Raw genomic sequence first — 19,732 nt, forward strand, 5'->3', positions numbered from 1 at the left:
GGTCCAAAAAAGACTCATTGAATTATTTGACGCATGGGAACTGAATTGGATGCTTGGTGACAGAAATATTTATACAAATACTTACTATATGAAAAAATCACTGATATTCTCAATTATTTTAGACTGAGAAAAAAATTACGAGGGAGATGTGTCTTCTTAACACTTCTTCAAGATGTATCATTCTGTGGGACACTGCTTGAATGAGGGAATAAAACTGAAGTTTCCTGCTTATCCTTCCACACCCATCTTAAGTGTCATGGATTCTATAAAACTTCTTTCTTTTTTATGTAAAAAGAGAAGATTACTCTGCCAGTCAAACATGACACCTACCATGCACCACGCAAGTCAAAGAGAAGAATCTATTGGTGATTTCTGATCCTGACTGCAAATCAGAATTACTGGGAGAGTTGTTGTAAAATACAGATTCCCAGGGCTCTGCCCCAGCGATTCAGATCCGCAGTCTGTAATTTCATAAAGCACTCCAGATAATTAGGCTGTTCAGCCACACGTAGACATCTCTGGGGCAGAGTCCTCCCTTCTTTGTACCACTGCCATGGCTTCCCTTTGTAGCATTGATCACATGCTAGGTTAGCTTGCTCTCCTGTCTGTAACTCCAACAGACCCTGAAGGTGGGGCCATCTTCTCTCTTGGCATTCTCATCTGCAGCCCAGTGTCTGAGGGCCTGATGCATAGTAAGTGATCTGTAATTATTTAAGATAATTCTGGTATTTAAGCAAATTGAAGGTACAATTATCCACCTCTACAGACTCCCAGGTGATGCTGAGAACACTAGCACAAAGAAGCTTGTCTTATCTACCAAGCAACTTGTCTTAACTTTGAACTCAGGGACAGAATGTTCTATGGATGTGACCAAAAAGGAGTTTCTAACACACTGGGTAGTGAGTCAGCTTGCGAAGCCTGAGTATCTTGAACAGTACTTAATTGTCACCAAATAACACCTCTACAAATGGTTGTGATGCTGGTTACCTGTGGTGGTTATAAGGTTTATGAAATAATACATGTAAAGTGCTTAGCATGGTACCAGGAGCAAAACGATTACTCAATAAATGTTAGTTGATAGTGGTGATAATTACAACTATAATTATAAGAGAAAACCCTGCTTACTAAAAGAAACTTAGGACATATAGAAAAGCATAATGAAGCAACCAAAAATGTACCTTTAATTGTGCCAGGAAAATCAATAGCCTTTTATTACTATAATTTTTTCCAGTTTTTTTCCAAGCATCTATACTAACACATATTTTTAAAAATATACATAGGATATATTAAAGGTTAATATTATTTCTAAATATTTTAATATGTTATTTTACTTTAAATGTATTATTTATATTACATATAAGTTACATATATAATATTTTAAATGTAAACAATATGGTATCTTATACTACAACATAATATAAATAATGTCTATAACTAGGAATAAGTATACCCAGTTTTGTATCAAGCAGCTGCGTCCCTGGAGATGACTCTTTATGCCTTTCCCTGTTTCACTAGCTTCATTGTTCTGGGCTCCTTTAGCCACTGCCCTCTCTTCCACTGTCTAGAGAACCCTGTCCCGTGCTCCACATAGGCCAGCCTGGGGTAGCAAGGCTGGACTGTTCTAATAGTGACAATAATGAGTGTGACCAGGAGGCCTGAACAGCCTGATCCTGCTTGTGGGGTCTGCTGAGCTCTGGTCACTTTATGTTGCCAATGAGGGGACTCTTTTACCTTCAAGCTGTGCTCATGTTCATTCACGGGCCTCCCTTCTGTGCCAATCAGAAAGATGACATGTGGTTGTCTCTCTTGGTTGCCACACGTTAAGCCTCAGCTCACAATGAGTACTTGGTCTGGAACTATCCTGGGCATTTGAAAGTGACATTGCTATTTCCTACAATCTAACACTTGTGAATCATTTCTAGCCAAAGGTAAAAATTTACATTTCAATGCCCAGCAAGTTTTAGCACATTTAAGAAATTGGCCAGAGCCGTCCAGCCCTTATACACAGGTTTTGTTAATGAATTTGGCAGCGAGTAGTTGCATTCCTAGGCTAAATATTAGAACAAAAAGGACCTGTTTTCCTACGTAATGAATTGCTGAGAAATTATTCAAAATTTGACTTAAAAAGCCTCTTGCCAGTGAGCTCAACTCTCTGAGCCATGAATTAGATAAAGGGCTTTTAGAAACCCACAGAGGGAAACCCTCTGAGGATTTATGTGGGTGAGGAGAGAATGTCTGTCCAGTGCTACCACCTCCTCCCAAGTGCTTGTGCATGATGCAGAGGCTCAGGGATCCTGCATACAAATGCCAAAGCTGATTGCAGCCGCAGCAAGGGTGGGCTCAGCAATGTTCATGCTGCACCCTGGCCCAAGACTCCCAGCTGCAGCTTCCACTGAAGTGTAGCAGTGTACTGCCTCTCCCCTGCCCCGAGTCAGAGGCCACAGGTGAAAGAATGGTCAAGAGGACAGGGAAGGCCTCCTCCCCAGTCCCTAAAGACATTGTCCTTCCTAAAGGACAATATCTTCCTTAAAAACCTCTTCCTAAATAGTTTCCTAAAGATGTTGTCCTGGCCAGGCATGGTAGCTCACACCTGTAATCGGAGCACTCTGGAAGGCCGAGGCAGGAAGATTGCTTGAGCCCAGGAGTTCAAGACCAGCCTGGCCAACATGGTGAAACCCAGTCTCTACTAAAAATACAAAATAAATAAATAAATAAATAAATAAATAAATAAATAAATAAAAAATAACCAGGTGCTGTGGCACATGCCTGTAATCCCAGCTACTTGGGAGGCTGAGGTGGGAGGATCACTTGAAGCCAGGAAACAGAGGTTGCAGTCAGCCAAGATCTCACTACTGCACTCCAGCCTAGGTGACAGAGGAAGACCCTGTATCCAAAAAAAAAAAGTCCCTGTCTCCATCCTCAACACTAGTTCAGATAAGATCTGAAGATCTGAACTTCTCATGACATTGAGGCTTATAGCTCCTGAGTGTATATGGAAGAGTGTTTAAAGATGATTCCAGGCCAGGCGTGGGGGCTCATGCCTGTAATCCCAGCACTTTGGCAGGCCAAGGCGGGCAGATCATAAGGTCAGGAGATCGAGACCACCCTGGCCAACATGGTGAAATCCCGTCTGTACTAAAAATACAAAAATTAGCTGGCCATGGTGGCGCACACCTATAGTCCCACCTACTCAGGAAGCTGAGGCAGGAGAATCACTTGAATCTGGGAGGCGGAGGTTGCAGTGAGCCAAGATCACACCACTGTACTCCAGCCTGGGTGACAGAGCGAGACTCCATCTCAAAAAAAAAAAAAAGATGATTCCATATAAATGAAGTACCACACACTAGGAACAGAATTCCTTTCAGGAAAAGAGCTCTAAGAATGAAGGTTGTAGTGACCAACCAAGAAGGTATCAGACTGCGATGGGATTTCATGATGTCCTTTAACCAAGCTTTCCCTATAAACAAGGGCACTCACAGGCACACAGAGCTGTTCAGTGCATTGACATTTTATCCCTGCCTACATTTTTCCCAGATATGAGATAAAGAGTCTATTTCTTGCCCTGTTTAACTTTGATTACCTATCAGCCTACCTGCCTTCCCTGACCCAGGTGTATCTCCGATTCGACTATGCCTCATGCCTGCTGCCCACTCCAACCGTGTGTGCCCTTGGACTGCCAGTTTGGAGCTCTGGCCTGGCTCCCACTAACTACTTGGGCATGAGGATAACCTGGATATGACATCTGTCAGTCCAGTGATGGCCAAGATAGTCTGGCAACACCTACTTTGATTTCCAAGAGGTTCCAAAAACTAGCAATCCCATGGAAGCAATGAGTGATTTCCTCTCTAATCAGGGTTTACATGCTCTTAAAGAAGGAAATAAGTAAGGGACAAGAGGGTTTTTTTAAATATTGGAGCCAGAAAGATATAATGGGTGAGCATGTCCAGAAGTATTGCGCCAGACTTCCCCAGTATAAAAACTATAAAAGCACAAAATTCCCTTCACGGATAGTCAATGGGCCTGGAGATGTCAATCATTCTAGGGGTGAAAAATCCCATGTTTCTACTTCCAATAGCTGTCTTCTCAAAGTTCAAGAAAGCATAGACCCAAGAGCCCACATTGTTTCCCAGGAGCTAGAAGGCAGATTGATATTAACAAGAGTTTTGGTAGATCCTTAAAGCGTGGCCTGAAAGCTGGGTGGCTCAGTTGGTTAGAACCCTGCAGCAAGCGGATTAAGTTTGCATCAACAGATGGCCCAGCCAGCATTCTTCCCATTTGTGGATGGGAGGAATTACCCCCAGTTTCTGTATGGTCACACTGGGACAGATGAACGAGTGTTTATGTCATTCTTCCTTTAATCCAGTACATCTGTACTGAGTACAATCACCAGCACTGGAGTCGGTGCTTCAAAATATAAAAATAAGTGTAAGTGTATAAAGTAGTTGAAGATTGCTTCAAATTCATTATTTTGTTTTTCCTCTTCATTCTAGGGCTCTTGAAGCTGAAATCTTAAACTGGAAATCTCAGCCCTAAGTTTTCCAGACATTGTGCTCCACGTCAGCAAGGTATTAACAGTTATATACTCTCCAGTTGTTGGAATCTGGGATTTGTCTGGCAACTGCATGCCCTCAATCAAAGCCATGACCAACTGCCGTGTCATCGTTGTGCTATTATTGACTTTGTTTCTTGACTTGTACCTAAAGATGCCTCCTGGGTGTGAAGTTTTTCTTTAAATACTAAACTACATTTGTGAGGTTTGGAGAGTTCGCCTAGCTTTTGCCCGTACCTATTCTTGAGGAATGAACACTGATCTGTCTGTAACCAGCACTACTGGGTGAAGTCCTAGACCACACTTGGGCCACCCCTTGACTTACATGCTGTCTTCTGCCTATGCCACTTCCACATCAGGAACACCTGGTTATTGATGTCGTTTGGTCAGGGCTGAGCACGACATTTGCCGTTTGGATGACCGGTGAACAATCCCTCATGATCCACCTTTGGTCTTACCATGTCCTGGCTTCGTCTCTCTAACTGACTCACACTGAGGTTTCTGCAAAAATTGGAGCTGAAACTCTTAGGACATAAAAACTTATGCTAAGTGAATTCTACCATCCATTTTATGCTAGTTGTCAGTATTATTCCTTTCCCATATGGATAGAAACCAGTATTGTAATCTCTCAAAGCATTTCCTGAATCAGAGCTATTTCACTCTCTACGTCAGTATTCCTCAAAGCTTCCAAACCCAACTGTCTCATCTGTTTAAAGCAAAGAATTTTAAATCCCTCCATTTCTACATCGCTTTGGTCTTGCCAAACATGAACCTCTAGGTTGAAAAGTCAGAACTTTAGAAGTTAGAAGAATGAGAAACTTATATAAATAATAGGTACTTAATAATAAGTACTAGCTGTACTACAAATTAATTAGCAGTAAAATGTAATTAGCTGTAAAATACAGTAAGATGAAAAGGGTGTGACCTAGAAAGCATCCAAAGATGTTGACAATAACACATTATTTGTCCTTCTGTTTTTTAAAGGTCTTGAATTGCCCACGGAAGATGCCTGTTGTCTTTTCTTTCTAAGTATGCTCTCTTCTGGTGATGAAATCACTCTTCTTTTTTTCTCATGCTCTGCTAATGTAGTACCCCTGACTACAAGGGTGACATGTGGACCAGGCCTTGCTAATCAGAACATTCCATTCCCCAGGATTAGTTCAAGGATGAACATGTGACTTAAGCCAGACAAATCAGGGGCAGCCTATTTTTTGGGTATTAATGTTAACATTAAGGACTATGGGAACTTTTGTTTGTTAGGAGACATTTTGCTCATCATACATAGAAACCCTGCTACCATGGAGGACAGCAAGGTCATAGGATGCAACAAAACATATTTCTGATGATGCCACCTGACCTAGCCAAGCTTGAAGCTCCGTCTCATGAACTATTCAGTGGCATGAACACTTTGTGCTTTCCTTACATTATCTTGAGTTAAATGTCTCCTCACATTTTAAATCAAAACATTCCTGACAACTATGGGTCTTCTCTTTAGGAATGATGAGGATTTAGCCAGGGACACAATGAAATTATGGGGAAGAAAGTAGTGGGTGTTCCTGTACATACAAGGCAAGTAATGTACAAGTCAAGCTCACAGCAATTAACAGGGTTTAGCTTTTAAAAGTATTTCTTCTCTTTCAGAGGGAGATTGACATTTGAAAACAAAAGATGTATTTTACTCTAGAGGCCCAGATAGTTATGACATGAAAACCACAGTTTTCAAATATTGCTGGCTGAAGTCATTGGAAATTGCTGCATGAGCAAACAAACCTGAGGGTAATCCAATTTTTTTTAAGCATTTAGAACTAAAGTACAATGAATCACATGACAAACCTCTCTGCCCTTCCACTTTGTCATGAAAATGCTAAGTGCTGAGCCTTATCATCACATGAATGCATCATGATACATAATTTATTTTAGGACCAGGGTAATTTGCAGGCACTATCAATTGGCAGCATAGAACAGAAAAAATGAAAGTAATAGTGGCTTGAACAGGACAGGAGCTGCTCTGGCAGCTCTACTAAGTCATCAGAGACCCAGGTCCCTCCCAGCTCTCCCCTCTGCCGTCCCTGGGGCTCTGAGATGTCTTGTTGAACTCCAGCCTCATATTTTTGCTCTAGGCAGCTAGACAGATGTAGGGACCAAGAGCATGACCCTTCCTTTTTGGAAACTTCCAGAAGTCACATGGAACTCTATGGCCAAACTTAGTCACATGGTCACTGCCAACTACTTTATGGTTTGGTGAAGGTAGTCTTTCAATTGGGTGGCAATGTGCCCAAGTAAAGAGCAGGGCTAATATTACATAGAAAAAGGACAGAATGGATGCTTAGGGGTAACTAGTAGTCTGTGTGTGTTGGGAGGGGTATGTAACAGGGTGGAAGCAAGAATTCAGGGATCCTGAATCTTTTGAGGCTAACAGATATCGGTGCTTCCTAAACTTTTTGGGGGGAGCTTTCGAATTGTTCATGATGGTGAATACTTGGTCTCTTACTTCTTTGAAAAACCTTGTGTTCCAGCTTTCTCTGCCTTGTCTTTCATAAAAATCAAGTTCCAAAAATGCACACAGTAGACATTTCCATTACCCACGGCTTTTTATTCATTGTGTCAGCTAGGCTATTCATATGTTTGCTGATAATGGCTCTAAGTCAAGATTTTAATAATAAAAGTGAAATATGAATATGTTATTTTCTCTCTTACTATGCATATTTTCTAGTTCTTCCCTCTGAAAAATGAAAGCAAAACAATCTTAGGTCTTAGAGTCAATAAAAATTCATTTGGTTTAAACCTTTAGATGATGACAGAAAGAAGAATACTACAGTTTGGAGGAGGTAGACTGAAAGTTCTTTCTCAAACATTCATTGTTTATCAACTCCCACTGCCTCCTCCCTACCTCTCTGCAGCCTTCCAAAATTTAAAAGGCCCTTTATGGGGCAGGTTAGGGAGTCTCTGCTTGGAACTGTGCATGGATTCTAGTCTGTGTCTATTTGGTTGGCTGATTGGTGAGTAGGTGAGTTGATTGGTGAAATAAAGAAGGATTAAAGAGTATATAGAGACCTCCAGTCAAAATGTCACAATATGTTCATACTTTGATGTACTCATGCAAAACACATGGCAAAAATGGGTTTATTAATGTGAACTGTATAAAGTTGCTGATATTTGATCATTTTACCAACAAACTGGCAATTTCATATGGTCCAGTCTAGTAATGTAAAGAGAGACAGAAAAGCAAAATGACATAGGATCAAAAATAAGACTAACATAACTTAAGATTTGGGAAAGAATCACTAAGTGATGAAAGGGGCTGAAACCACTGGCATATATGGCATCTTGAACTCAGAGAATGGTATATAGGAGCTTGGCTCTTGTGGGGTAATGAAGACTCAACATGCTCTATGTGAGATTTCTGAAGCTCGCTGCTTGAATTTGTGGAGCCACCCTGATCCTAAAAGCAGTCTGAAAAAAGCGACTTCAAACTGTTGTCTGGGCAAGGCTCTTGATATGCTACAGGTCTAGGAAAATAGGAAGAACCAGATATAATCTCACAACGTGGAGCCAAACTAAGCCACTGGCTGGCTAGATGAAACTGCATGTCACCAATATCACATCAAGGCAGGAAAACTGAACTTCTGTTATGTTACCAGATCGGGAAGCTAAATAATGACATGCATAAAACCACTGCACAAGGATAATTGCACATAGGAGGAGAAGGAGAATGAAAAACACTGAAAATTGACCGGCAAACTCAAAATGCAAAACATGCAAAGAAATTTAATGCTAACAAAGATGACAACTTTGGATCTTTAACATGAATTTATTTTAGAGGAAATGAACCTTTTAATAAAAGTTTTTTATTAAACCATAAAACAAAACTAAAGATAAATTAAGAATGAGAAAATAATTAGAAATTTTCAAAATTAAAAAATAGTCATTGAAATAAAAATTTAATAGATGCCGTTTACTTTAGATTGGAATGAATGAAGAGACAATAAATGAATAGGTATTTGTACAGGACATAACACAGAGAGACAAAGAGTTTAAAATTATGGCTGAACTGTTAAAAGATACAGGATAAATGAAAAACCTCCAACATATATCTACTAGAAATGCTAGAAAAAGAGATGGGAAAGAATAATAAAGAGTAATTATGTGAAGAGACAATAACTTTAACTTCTACTTAAGAAAGCATTTATTACTGCTTCTTACCAAGATTTTACTAACGTGACAGTAAAAAGATAACAAATAAATAAATCTATTAAGTTATAGCTAGGAGAAATGAAAACAGATCCAACACTTAAGCTTGAAAATAAATGAATAAATTAGAGCAGATTTGGTGAATGAGAGCTTAAGCCAAATCCACAAAGGGAGAAGTCAACAGTAACCAACATGATTTATACCTCAAAAAGCAAGAATGGTTCAGAAATTGGAGACTTGGATATATCTAATAGGAAAATTGGTTGAAAGTCTTTATTGAAGAAGCAGTGAACTACCCAGATCTCCTTTTTCACCAGGTCCAGCCAAGTCAAGTCACCACCCCTCCTCACTCTCTAGGAGAAGACTGGAATTTTGTTTGTTTAAGAAGTTATACTGAGGGACTCTGGAATCAGGGAGACAGGCACAGATGAAATGGCTTAATTCCATTCAGTACAATTACAAGTACTGAAGAAAATGTGTTTCTAGGTTGCCAGGGCCCACCAAATTCTCCCCCAAAAGAAAAAGACCCACACCAATGTATGTTATTTTGAAATTCCCAGTACCTGGAGATTAAGAAGAGACTCCTGAGGTCAGGAGTTCAAGACCAGCCTGACCAACATAATGAAACCCCCATCTCTACTAAAAATACAAAAATTAGGCAGGTGTGGTGGCAAGTGCCTGCAATTCCAGCTACTTGGGAGGCTGAGGCAGGAGAATCTCTTAAACCCAGGAGGCAGAGGTCGCAGTGAGCCGAAATCGTGCCACTGCACTCCAGCCTGGGTGACAAGAGCAAAACTCCATCTCAAAAGAAAAAGAGGAGAGAATCTAGTATATTTTAAATAGTATTTATAAAACTTCAAGCACAACATATCAAGAATAAGAAATTTAAACTGCTCAACAGCAAATTCTGAGAAAATTTTTTAGTCTAGAATCCTCTTTCTCTCTCTGTCTCTTTCTCTTTTTCTTTCTTTTGTTTTTTGTTTTTGTTTTTGAGATGGGTCTCACTCTGTCACCCATACTGGAGTGCAGTGGTGTGATCTCAGCTCCCTGCAGCCTCTACCTCCTGGGCTCAAGTGATCCTCCCAACTCAGCCTCCTGAGTAGCTGGGACATGAGCATCACCATGCCCAACTAATTTTTTTTTTTCAGAGATGGCGTTTTGCCATATTGCCAGACTGGTCTCCAACTCCTGGGCTCAAGTGATCCACTGCCTCAGCCTCCCAAAGCGCTAGTAGTCTAGAATTTTATACTAGGCTACTTTATTCATTCTAAAGAATAAATAAAGATCTTGTTTTTCAGGTATGCAAGATCTCAAAAAATTTACTTTCTGTGCACCCTTCCTCAGAAAGCTGTTTGAAAATATACTCCATCAACATCAAAACATAACCCAAAAAAGGACAAAAACATAACATCTAGGGAACAGTGAATTCAATTAGAAAAGAAGAAAAAAGAATCGAGATGCTTAAGGAAGATTCCTGGATTACAACTGTGCAACCAACGTAGGAAGCAACCCATTCAGATTGGAAGAGGAGATTGAAGGACTCCATGAGAGATATCTGTAAGACATAAATAAAACTGGCATATTATCTGATGCGTCTGATCATATAAAAATATGTTTTAAAGTTGGATTAATGCTAGGTATATAAAAATTTAACCGAATAAAAGAACAAGGCAATTATTTGTATAGGGGAAATAAAATTTTTCAATAAAAAAGTGTGATCACAGCATGGTTTGGTTATAAATAATATTTTAATAGTTATAATAGTGCAAATGTTCAGTCAGTTTAAAATTATAACATAACTGTATTGGAAGGATGGAGACTGCAAAATGTGTGTTTGAGGAGGGTGAGGATTAAAAGGGATATATTCGTATCCTTCATGTTAGAGAGTCAATAGATAAATCTAAAACTAAAAAAAGAAAAAGTATACAAATGTTATTTTTAATAATAGAAGTAAACTCTAGAAGAAACAGCTAAAATATTTAAAAGTAGAAAGTGGCTGCTTCAAAGGAGAAAAAAAAAAAAAAATCAGGACTGGAGAAAGGTGAGGCAGAAATTTGCTGTTTTTCATTCTGTCTTGCAGAAATATTTTCCTATTAAAATTATGTGCGTGTATTTTTATTTAGATAAAAATTGAATTAAAAAGCCAAAGACAATAGCTAAGAATATTTTATGACTCCTCAGATGACATACATTCCAAGTACCCAACAGAATAAATAAAAATAAATCTATTCCTAGATATGTTATAGTAAAATAGAAGAATGCAAAGGACAAAAAGAAAGCTACCAAAGCAGAGGAATGAAAGACTGGCAAAGCCTTCTTTTTAGAAGAAGGAACTTTTAGACTCTTCCGAAACAATAGGCACTATGGAGACATAATTTCAAAGTGTTGAGGGTAGACAAGCGCTGTCAACATACACATTTATACCGATATAAACTGTCATTCAGGAATAAGACATTTTAAAAGAAAGACTAATGTAATATATCTGATATGGTTTGGCTGCTTCCCCACCCAAATCTTTGTAATCCTCACAATCCCCACGCGTCTAGGGAGAGACCTGGTGCGAGGAGACTGGATCATGAGGGTGGTTCCTCCAAGCTGTTCTCCTGATAGTGACTGAGTTCTCACGAGACCTGGTGGTTTTATAAAGGGCTCTTTCTCCTTCGCGCCTTACTCTTCTCTCTCCTGCCGCCATGTAAAGAAGATTCTTGCTTCCCCTTCGTTTTCTGCAATGATTATAAATTTCCAGAGGCCTCCCCAGCCATGTAAAACTGTGAGTCAATTAAACCTCTTTCCTTTATAAATTTTCTTTACAGTTATGTGAAAATGTACTAACACAATATCACTCATAGAACAATAAGAGGATGTACATCCTCTAAAAGAACGATTAGAGAATGTACTTCAATACAAATAAAAGTGAATTTAGGGGAACTGAATAGAAAAATTGATAATGGCAAATTTCATCAACAATTAGCTATTTATTTACAAAATTATTAAATTTTTGTGCTTTTAAAATAAAGTAGAACTAAAACTCTAGGAAACAATAACATGAGGAAGGAAGTGTTAATGGGTAGCTAAAACCTGTTCAGGTCCTTTTGACAGAAAAAAAGAGAACCCAGGTATACATTTTGAAAATTCAAGGGTATTCACCAACAGAATAGAAAGAGTAATGCTCTTATCCAGTTGGAGTGTAAGCTTGTATAACTTTAAAAAGTAAGTTGGCAATACCTAATAAAGTTAAAACTGTACAAACTCTAAAACCTAGGAATTCCATTTCTAGATGTAGATACCAGAGAAACTCTCAAAACTTGCACAAGAGATGTGCATGAGAATGTTCATTGCCACATTGTTTGTGATGCAAAACGTTAGGTGCAACCTAAATGTCAATCAAAGAAGAATGGTTAAAAAAATTGTTAATGGTTAAACAAATTTATTCATACAATGAAATATTATATAGCAAAAAGTTGATGGATTTAACTAGAATAACATATACAAACTACATCAATCTAAAAACATTGAGGACAAAAAACAAGATATAGTATGTGTACAAAATAATATAATTGCATAGTTTGAAAACACACAAAACAATACAACTCTATATTGTTTATCTGTAGTAAAAGTATACAAATTGCTTGGGAATTAGAAACACAATACAGGATAGAGTTTACCTCTGAGAAGAGAGGAGAGCATATGGAATTAGGGAGAGGTAGTTAGGTGACTTCAACTGTGTATGTGACATTTTCTTGTTTTATTTTGTTGTTGAATATGAAACAGTTGAGCAAAATGTTAAGATTTGTCCAAATTGGGTGCTGAGAACACAAGTGTTTATTTTCCTGTTCCTTATGCTTCTCTGTATGTTTGAAATATTTCATAGTTTTAATATATATATATATTTTTTGCTCAGGGGCACCAGGCCCCAACTAAAAATAATACTTAAAAAAGAAAGTGATCCAGAAGCCCAAAAGAAGGAATAATAAGAAAAAACTACATAGGACTTAGCATCACTCTATTTCATAAAATCAGGAATGCAGCTGTCTTATTCACTGTCGTGTTGATACCATGTCTAACATGTAGTTCATGCTTAACAAATATTAATTGAATGAATAAATTAGGATGTGTTAGGAGTAAGAGAAATAAAATATGCAAGGAGTGGATGAGGGATGCCCATAATGAGAGCAGTGGCCTTTGAACATTTTTGTTCACATAACACTTATTTTTCAAAATAATTTTGAAAAATGATGTAGCCCTTGCAGATTTTAGATTGACACCCCCCAAAAAATCATCATTAGTTCAATAGTTATGAAGGGTGTAATTTCCAGCATAGTGTAAACTGTTGACATTTAAAAATAAAACCTTTACATTGCCCTTTAAAACATATCCAGCTGGGCGCCGGGGCTCACGCCTGTAATCTCAGCACTTTGGGAGGCCAAGGCGGGTGGATCATGAAGTCAGGATATCGAGACCATCCTCGCTAACATGGTGAAACCCTGTCTACACTAAAAATACAAAAGATTAGCCGGGTGTGGGGGCGGGCACCTGTAGTCCCAGCTACTCGGGAGGCTGAGGCAGAACCCGAGAGGCGGAGCTTTCAGTGAGCCAAGATCGTGCCACTGCACTCCAGCCTGGGTGACAGAGCGAGACTCTGTCTCAAGAAAAAAAAAAATCCAAAGGACTCTAACTACCATAGTAATTTCATACACATTATCCACTTAAAAAATGGATGTGTTATATGTAAGAAAAAAATTCTATTATCTCAAAAGATATATAAAGATAAATGCCAAAAATGAGGAAAATATATTTTTAAAATGGGAAATTTTACATTATTCCTTTTTGTACTTCAAGTTTCACCCAAAGAAATTTATCTTAAGTAATAATTTTACTTACAAATCTTACTTTTTTTACTCCATTATACTTTGCAACAAAAATGGGTGGGGGTGTGTGTGTGTGTGTGGAATTTAATGTTTCAATTCCTTATGACTAGTCTTTAAATGATAAAATTTCTCCTGGATTGGTTATCAATATAAGTATTAGAAATATTAACTTAATGAAAAATAGCAAAAATATGTTAGAAAGTTTGATAATGATTAAATACAAAAGTAAGATTTTATTGAAAATTTATTTCTTAATATGAATAGCACATGTAAAATTTTCACCTTAATCATTTGTTAGTAGACGGAGATACTGCTAAAATAAGGTAGAGTTCTACAACAATTTTATTCCCATTTTGTTTTCATTGATATAAACTGATAAACCGTATTTAGCCAAGTGCAGCCTGTGTCCACAAAAACTTTGGAGTCAGTCTGCCTGAGTTCAAATCCCAGCTCTGTCATTTCCTACCTCTCTGACCTTGGACAAACAGTTAACCTTTCTGAGCTTTCTTTTTCATCTGTAAAATAGGGATGATAATAAAACTTACCTTATGGGGTTCTTGTGAGTATTAAATGAGTTAATGCTTGTAAAGGGCTTAAACCTGTTCCTGGCACATACTAACTATCTCCAGGTATTTAAGCAAAGTGCTAAATAAGTAGATGGAATAGAAAGAGGTTTGCTATAATAGAGTTGCCAATTGTGTTCATCCCTCTGAGTTATTTGCAAAACAAAAAAACACATGATAATCTATTGTCCAAAATTATTTTTAACAATATATGAGGTGACAACTAGATTAGGTCTTCCTAAGTTTCCTTTAAAAGCTAAGAATTGAAAAACCACCTGACATGAGAAAGAAATTGCTACCCAGTCATCAGGATCATTTCCTTTCTCAGTGCCTACACTGATGTCCCTAACTTTGCTTGGTGACTCAGAGGTTCTTACACCCCTGGATCATCAGTAAAGTTATCAATGAGAAAGCAAGAAGGCTTTTCTTGCCTTTTTTGATCAAGCGACAAAGGCAGATTGTAAAATGGATTATTTGTCTGAAGGCAAGGTAACAAGATCGGTTATAGGTAGGGGCACATCTGGAAGTCTGAAATCTTCACATTGACCCCCATAGAACTTTGGTTGATGGTGAACCTTGGACATTTTTGTGACTCCCAGCAGCTATTGCTTCCCTGTTGGAGGTCTACCAATGAGATTCTGGCTCTGGGGGTGGCAGCAGCTATGTGGGATCCACTTCAGTCTGCATCAAAGGAAGAAGCTGGAATAACTTAGTTCCAGGAGGGACGGATAGCCATTCCTTAGCTCACAGGACAGAGCATCTCTGGCAGTCGGCAAGCTTGGAGCTGGAGAGCAGCTGAGCTTGTGAGCTGATTTGTGTTTCAGGTGTCACCTTCCAGCATTGCATAAAGCCCAGAGGGCAAAATTCTCTCTACAGCCAAGGACTCATCAGCCTGACCCAAATGCTGGGTTTGAATCACAGATGTGGCTTTGCTTTTAATCACATATTGATATCAGATTCTCCTATACAAGAACTTCCTCTTTGTATTGGTTGAAAATGGGACTTTTAGCTCTATCCCTACACACACACTTTAAACCTACAAGTGAATTCAAATAGCCAGTTATTTTTAAAATTACCAACTATTTTTCAAAATTCCAGATCACAGCTGGTTAGGAAATGCTTTTTTTGGTTTTCATCAGATGCATGTGAGTGTGGTGGCACACACACACACACACATACATACACACACACAGCCTTTGCCAAGAGGTGCCCATTGGGGCTCTTATTACCCCAGAGACACATGTAACCTGCTTCTGGACTCAGGCACTAACACATTTCAAATACCAATGAAATATCACCTGATTGGGACTGCTGTCAGATTATCAGTTATTTTGGGGGGACTGGGAGAGGTAAGATGGTCACAGAGAATCAATAAATTTGTTGAAATTATGTGTATTTGTGAGAGCATTTGCCATGCCTCAAATGCTTTATGTAATTTTATAAAGGCATCTTGTAATCAAAAGCCAGGATTTAGAGAATAGGCCATTTCTCGTAAGAGAAAGAGAGAATGAAAAGGGTTAAAGAAAGGATAAAAAGCTATACTTCAAAAGGTCCTACAAGATTATTTATAGAAACAGCATCAGACATTGAGAACTGACAAAATTATTTTCCAGTGTTACATGGTCTGGTATCATCAAGGGAACCTTGCATCTGATTAAAAATAATTATTGCTGGCATTAAATCCAGTTGGAATCACCCCGCACGATTTATCTTCTATTTCATGCTGCTACCATATGCCTGACATTGTGGTACAGAAACATTCTCTTTCATTCTGATAAATAGTACTTTGTAAATATTTAGAGACGGGAGCTCTGGATTGCTGAACAATTCTGACAGGGAACATGTGCAAACGAGCCCGTTATTCATGTTCCTGACAGAGACTCTCTTTGAGGTGTGGGACCCAGAAGCATTTGTGAAGCTGAGAATTCCTTTCCCAAAAGTCTTGTTCAGAATTAACGGCAATTGGAGGAGCATGGTTGGGCACTCTAGCATGAGCCATGCTGCCCCAGGTGCGCACATACATCAGGGTGACATTTTGCCGTCTGGCATGTGCTGGATAAGTTGATAAACTGCTACATTTATTCAACTGGCTTTTCCTGGAACATTTGATTCAAGAAACCATACCTAACATGACCTTATTTGGAGACAGGGTCTTTACAGAGGTAATCGAGTTAAAATGAGGTCCTTAGTACAGATCCTAATCCAATATGAGTGGTGTCCTTACAAAAAAAAGAAAGAAAAGAAAAGAAATGAAGGAGGGAGGGAGGGAAGGAAGGAAGGAAGGAAGGAAGGAAGGAAGGAAGGAAGGAAGGAAGAAAGGAAAGAAGGAAGGAAGGAAGGAAGGAAAGAAGGAAGGAAGGAAGGAAATTTGAACACAGACAAAGAGAGAGGATAATGTGAAAAGATGAAGATGACCATTGACGAGAGAGAAGATGGCTGTCTTCAAGCCAAGGAGAGAGGTCTGGACAGATCCTTCCTTATGGCCCTGAGAAGAACCCAACCCTGCCAAGACCTTCATTTCAGACATTCAGCCTCCAGCGCTGTGAGACAATACATTCCTGTTGTTTAAGCCACTCAGTTTGTGATATACTGTTACAAAAGCCTTAGCAAATTGATACGGAAAGACACCATACATAACACTCTTTGTACACTTCTATTTGGAGAATTAGAGTCTCCTAAGAGAGAAAACTTTTACTTCCCTCTTCAGGAGGCAGCTGCCTAGGTGAATCCTTGTGCCTCTTTACCTTCATGTGAGGAGGAGTGAATCATGGGACACACTGGTGCATCATGGGTCACTGACTGTGTGTGGCCCAGTCTTTCTCTCTTTTGAGACTGTCAGCCCTCAGACTCTGGTTCCCCTCTTCGCCACTCCTGCTTCCATGTGGCAAACTGTCCACACCAGGCTGCTCACTCCCTGCACGGGGGCAACCATCTTTCCTCTAGTGCTGGACTTGGGCTCCATTCAGGGAGAGCGGTAAGAAGTCCCAGGGCAGGCTCATGCTTAGCTGGCTTTCTAGCTAGCATCTACAGTGACAAAGTTTGTAATTTGATATCTGTTGTCTCAATTCCTTGTGAGAATAATCTGTTAGCTGGGACTCTGGTACCCTGAATCAACCCCTTTGAGTTTATTTGACTTAAATACTAGATTGTGTGGGTCCCTGACTCTTCTGGGGATTTGAATTGGGCTATGGTGCTCATCCTTCTTGTTTATGTGTGGGAGTACTATCCCCCCAGTTAGAATTTTTTCAGGAACATTTTAAAAACGTAATTGCAACGTTCAGTTATAATTGGATTCAAGTTGGAACCTTCTGCTCTTATCATTTATGGATATCTGACATCTCCCCTCAAATGAGGAAACTTGCCAAATTGACATTTCCTCTGTGATAGTTGATGTTTCAAAAAGCCTATAGAAAATCGTTCTCTGAAACTTCCAGATCATTTCCAAGGGATTTTTTTTTTAAAGGAACATCCCATCTTTCCCAAGGAGATTCTACCTAGGCAACTTTAAACTTAGCAGCTGTCAGGAGCAAGGCTGGACATCTTAGGACACTGTACGAGGAAAAACAAATCAAACTGTTTTTTCTCTGCTTTCCGACCACAACAACAATCAACACAGAATGATTCTGTGACCAAATGTGTGTGGGGCATTTCCTCCACCAACACTCAAGCACTCAGTTCTGCCGTGGACATCAGCTGGGGATCCTTTCATTCAATTCCAACACTATCCACCTGGAGATAGTGTTAGATTCCCACAGGTTGAAGGCTCAGCCTCCAAGACTGTCCTCCCCACCTCTGATGCCTGTCAGGCCCAGGCAATGTTGCCTGTGTTTCTGACCAACAAGCTATATATCAGAGTTCCCACGACCCCCTCCTCAGGTTTGAATAATTTGCTAGAGTGGCTGGTAAAACTCAGGCAAACATTCTCTTACATGTATCAGTTTTTTGCAAAAGATACTTTAAAAGACACAAACAGTCAGGTCAAGAGATACATTGGGTGAAGTCTGGAAGGGTCTCGAGCATAGGAGCTTCTGTCCCTGTGGAGTTGTGGTACACCACCCTTTCACCTGCCTGTACGTCTCCATGTGCTCAGCTGTCTGAAAACCCTTGTAACCTTGCCCTTAATCTTCAGTCCCTCTCTCCCTAGAGGTTGGGAGGTAGAGCTGAAGGTCCCGACCCTCTAATCCTACCATGGTCTTTCTGGTGACCAGTCCCCATCCTGAAGCTGCGTAGGCGTTGCCAGTCATGATTCCAACTCATTAGCATACAAAACACATCACTTTGGAGATTCTAAGGACTCTAGGAGTTGTATGTCAGGAAACTGAGGTCTAAGACCAAATGTATACTTCACAATATCACAGTCATTTTATGTCTTGCCTGCTCATTGTTAGAAATCATTTATTTATCTTGACTACATCTTCCTAAATATTTGCTATGTGTAATTCATCAAGGCAAAAGAGTTTTTCTCCTCAGCAAAGTCAGAAACTGGTATCTCTTTGATATAAAAAATGAACTGTGCCAAAAAGAAAGCCAATTGTCATGATATACAAAGAGCAAGAGGAAGAAATGGGAGAAAAATGTAAGGCAAAGAAGCAAATTCATTGTTACCGAAGTGCTCAAAGTATCTGCTCTAGGAAGTTAGAGAGCTGGCCTTCCATGTTCTCCTGAAACTATGGACCAGAGCCCAGCCATACTATCAGAAAGAGGGAGGGAGGAGTGAGAGAGGAAGGAGATAATAAGGGAATGTTAGTAAAGTTTTGAGACACAGAGAAAAAGGAGGAAATTATGTGTCTTCATATATTTTCTTCTGATTAAACATACACAGATAAAAATTAAATACCAAGGCTTTCCTAGTCACCAATTTCCTTTTTTTCTTTTCTTTTCTTTTTTTTTTTTTTTTGAGATAGAGTCTCACTCTGTCTCCCAGGCTGGAGTGCAATGGCATGATCTTGGCTCACTGCAACCTCCCCTTCCCAGGTTCAAGCAATTCTCCTTCCTCAGCCTCCCGAGTAGCTGGGATTACAAGTGCCCACCACCACGCTCAGCTAATTTTTGTATTTCTAGTAGAGATGAGGTTTCACCGTGTTGGCCAGGCCGGTCTCGAACTCCTGACCTCATGATCTGCCCACCTCAGCCTCCCAAAGTGCTGAGATTACAGGTGTGAGCCACCATGCCTGGTCAATAGTCACCAATTTCTATAGCAAAATTGATATCATGGTATTTTAAAATAACATTTATATAGAATATGGGCTCATGGGATTTTTAAAATCCTTTATCAGATAAAAATTTGGAAACTTCACATGGAAAAACTTGTGTCTTATGTCTTATGGCCAGTGCACCCAGTTGAACTAGGGTGACATCTCCTTTATGAAACAACAGATGATTTAGAAAAGAACAGGCTCGGCATTTTTCACTAACTGGTGAGAAGGACAAGTTGTTTAACTCTGAGTAGCAAGAAGAACACACCCACGAGGACTGCTGTCCGAAGTCATTATGAAAGGATGCATGATTCATTTCTGACTGTGCGTGTGGCACTTTCCAGTTTTAACCACGATGGACTATGA

The sequence above is a fragment of the Theropithecus gelada genome, chromosome 7b, assembly GCF_003255815.1.
Source record: "Theropithecus gelada isolate Dixy chromosome 7b, Tgel_1.0, whole genome shotgun sequence".
Taxonomy (NCBI): domain Eukaryota; kingdom Metazoa; phylum Chordata; class Mammalia; order Primates; family Cercopithecidae; genus Theropithecus; species Theropithecus gelada.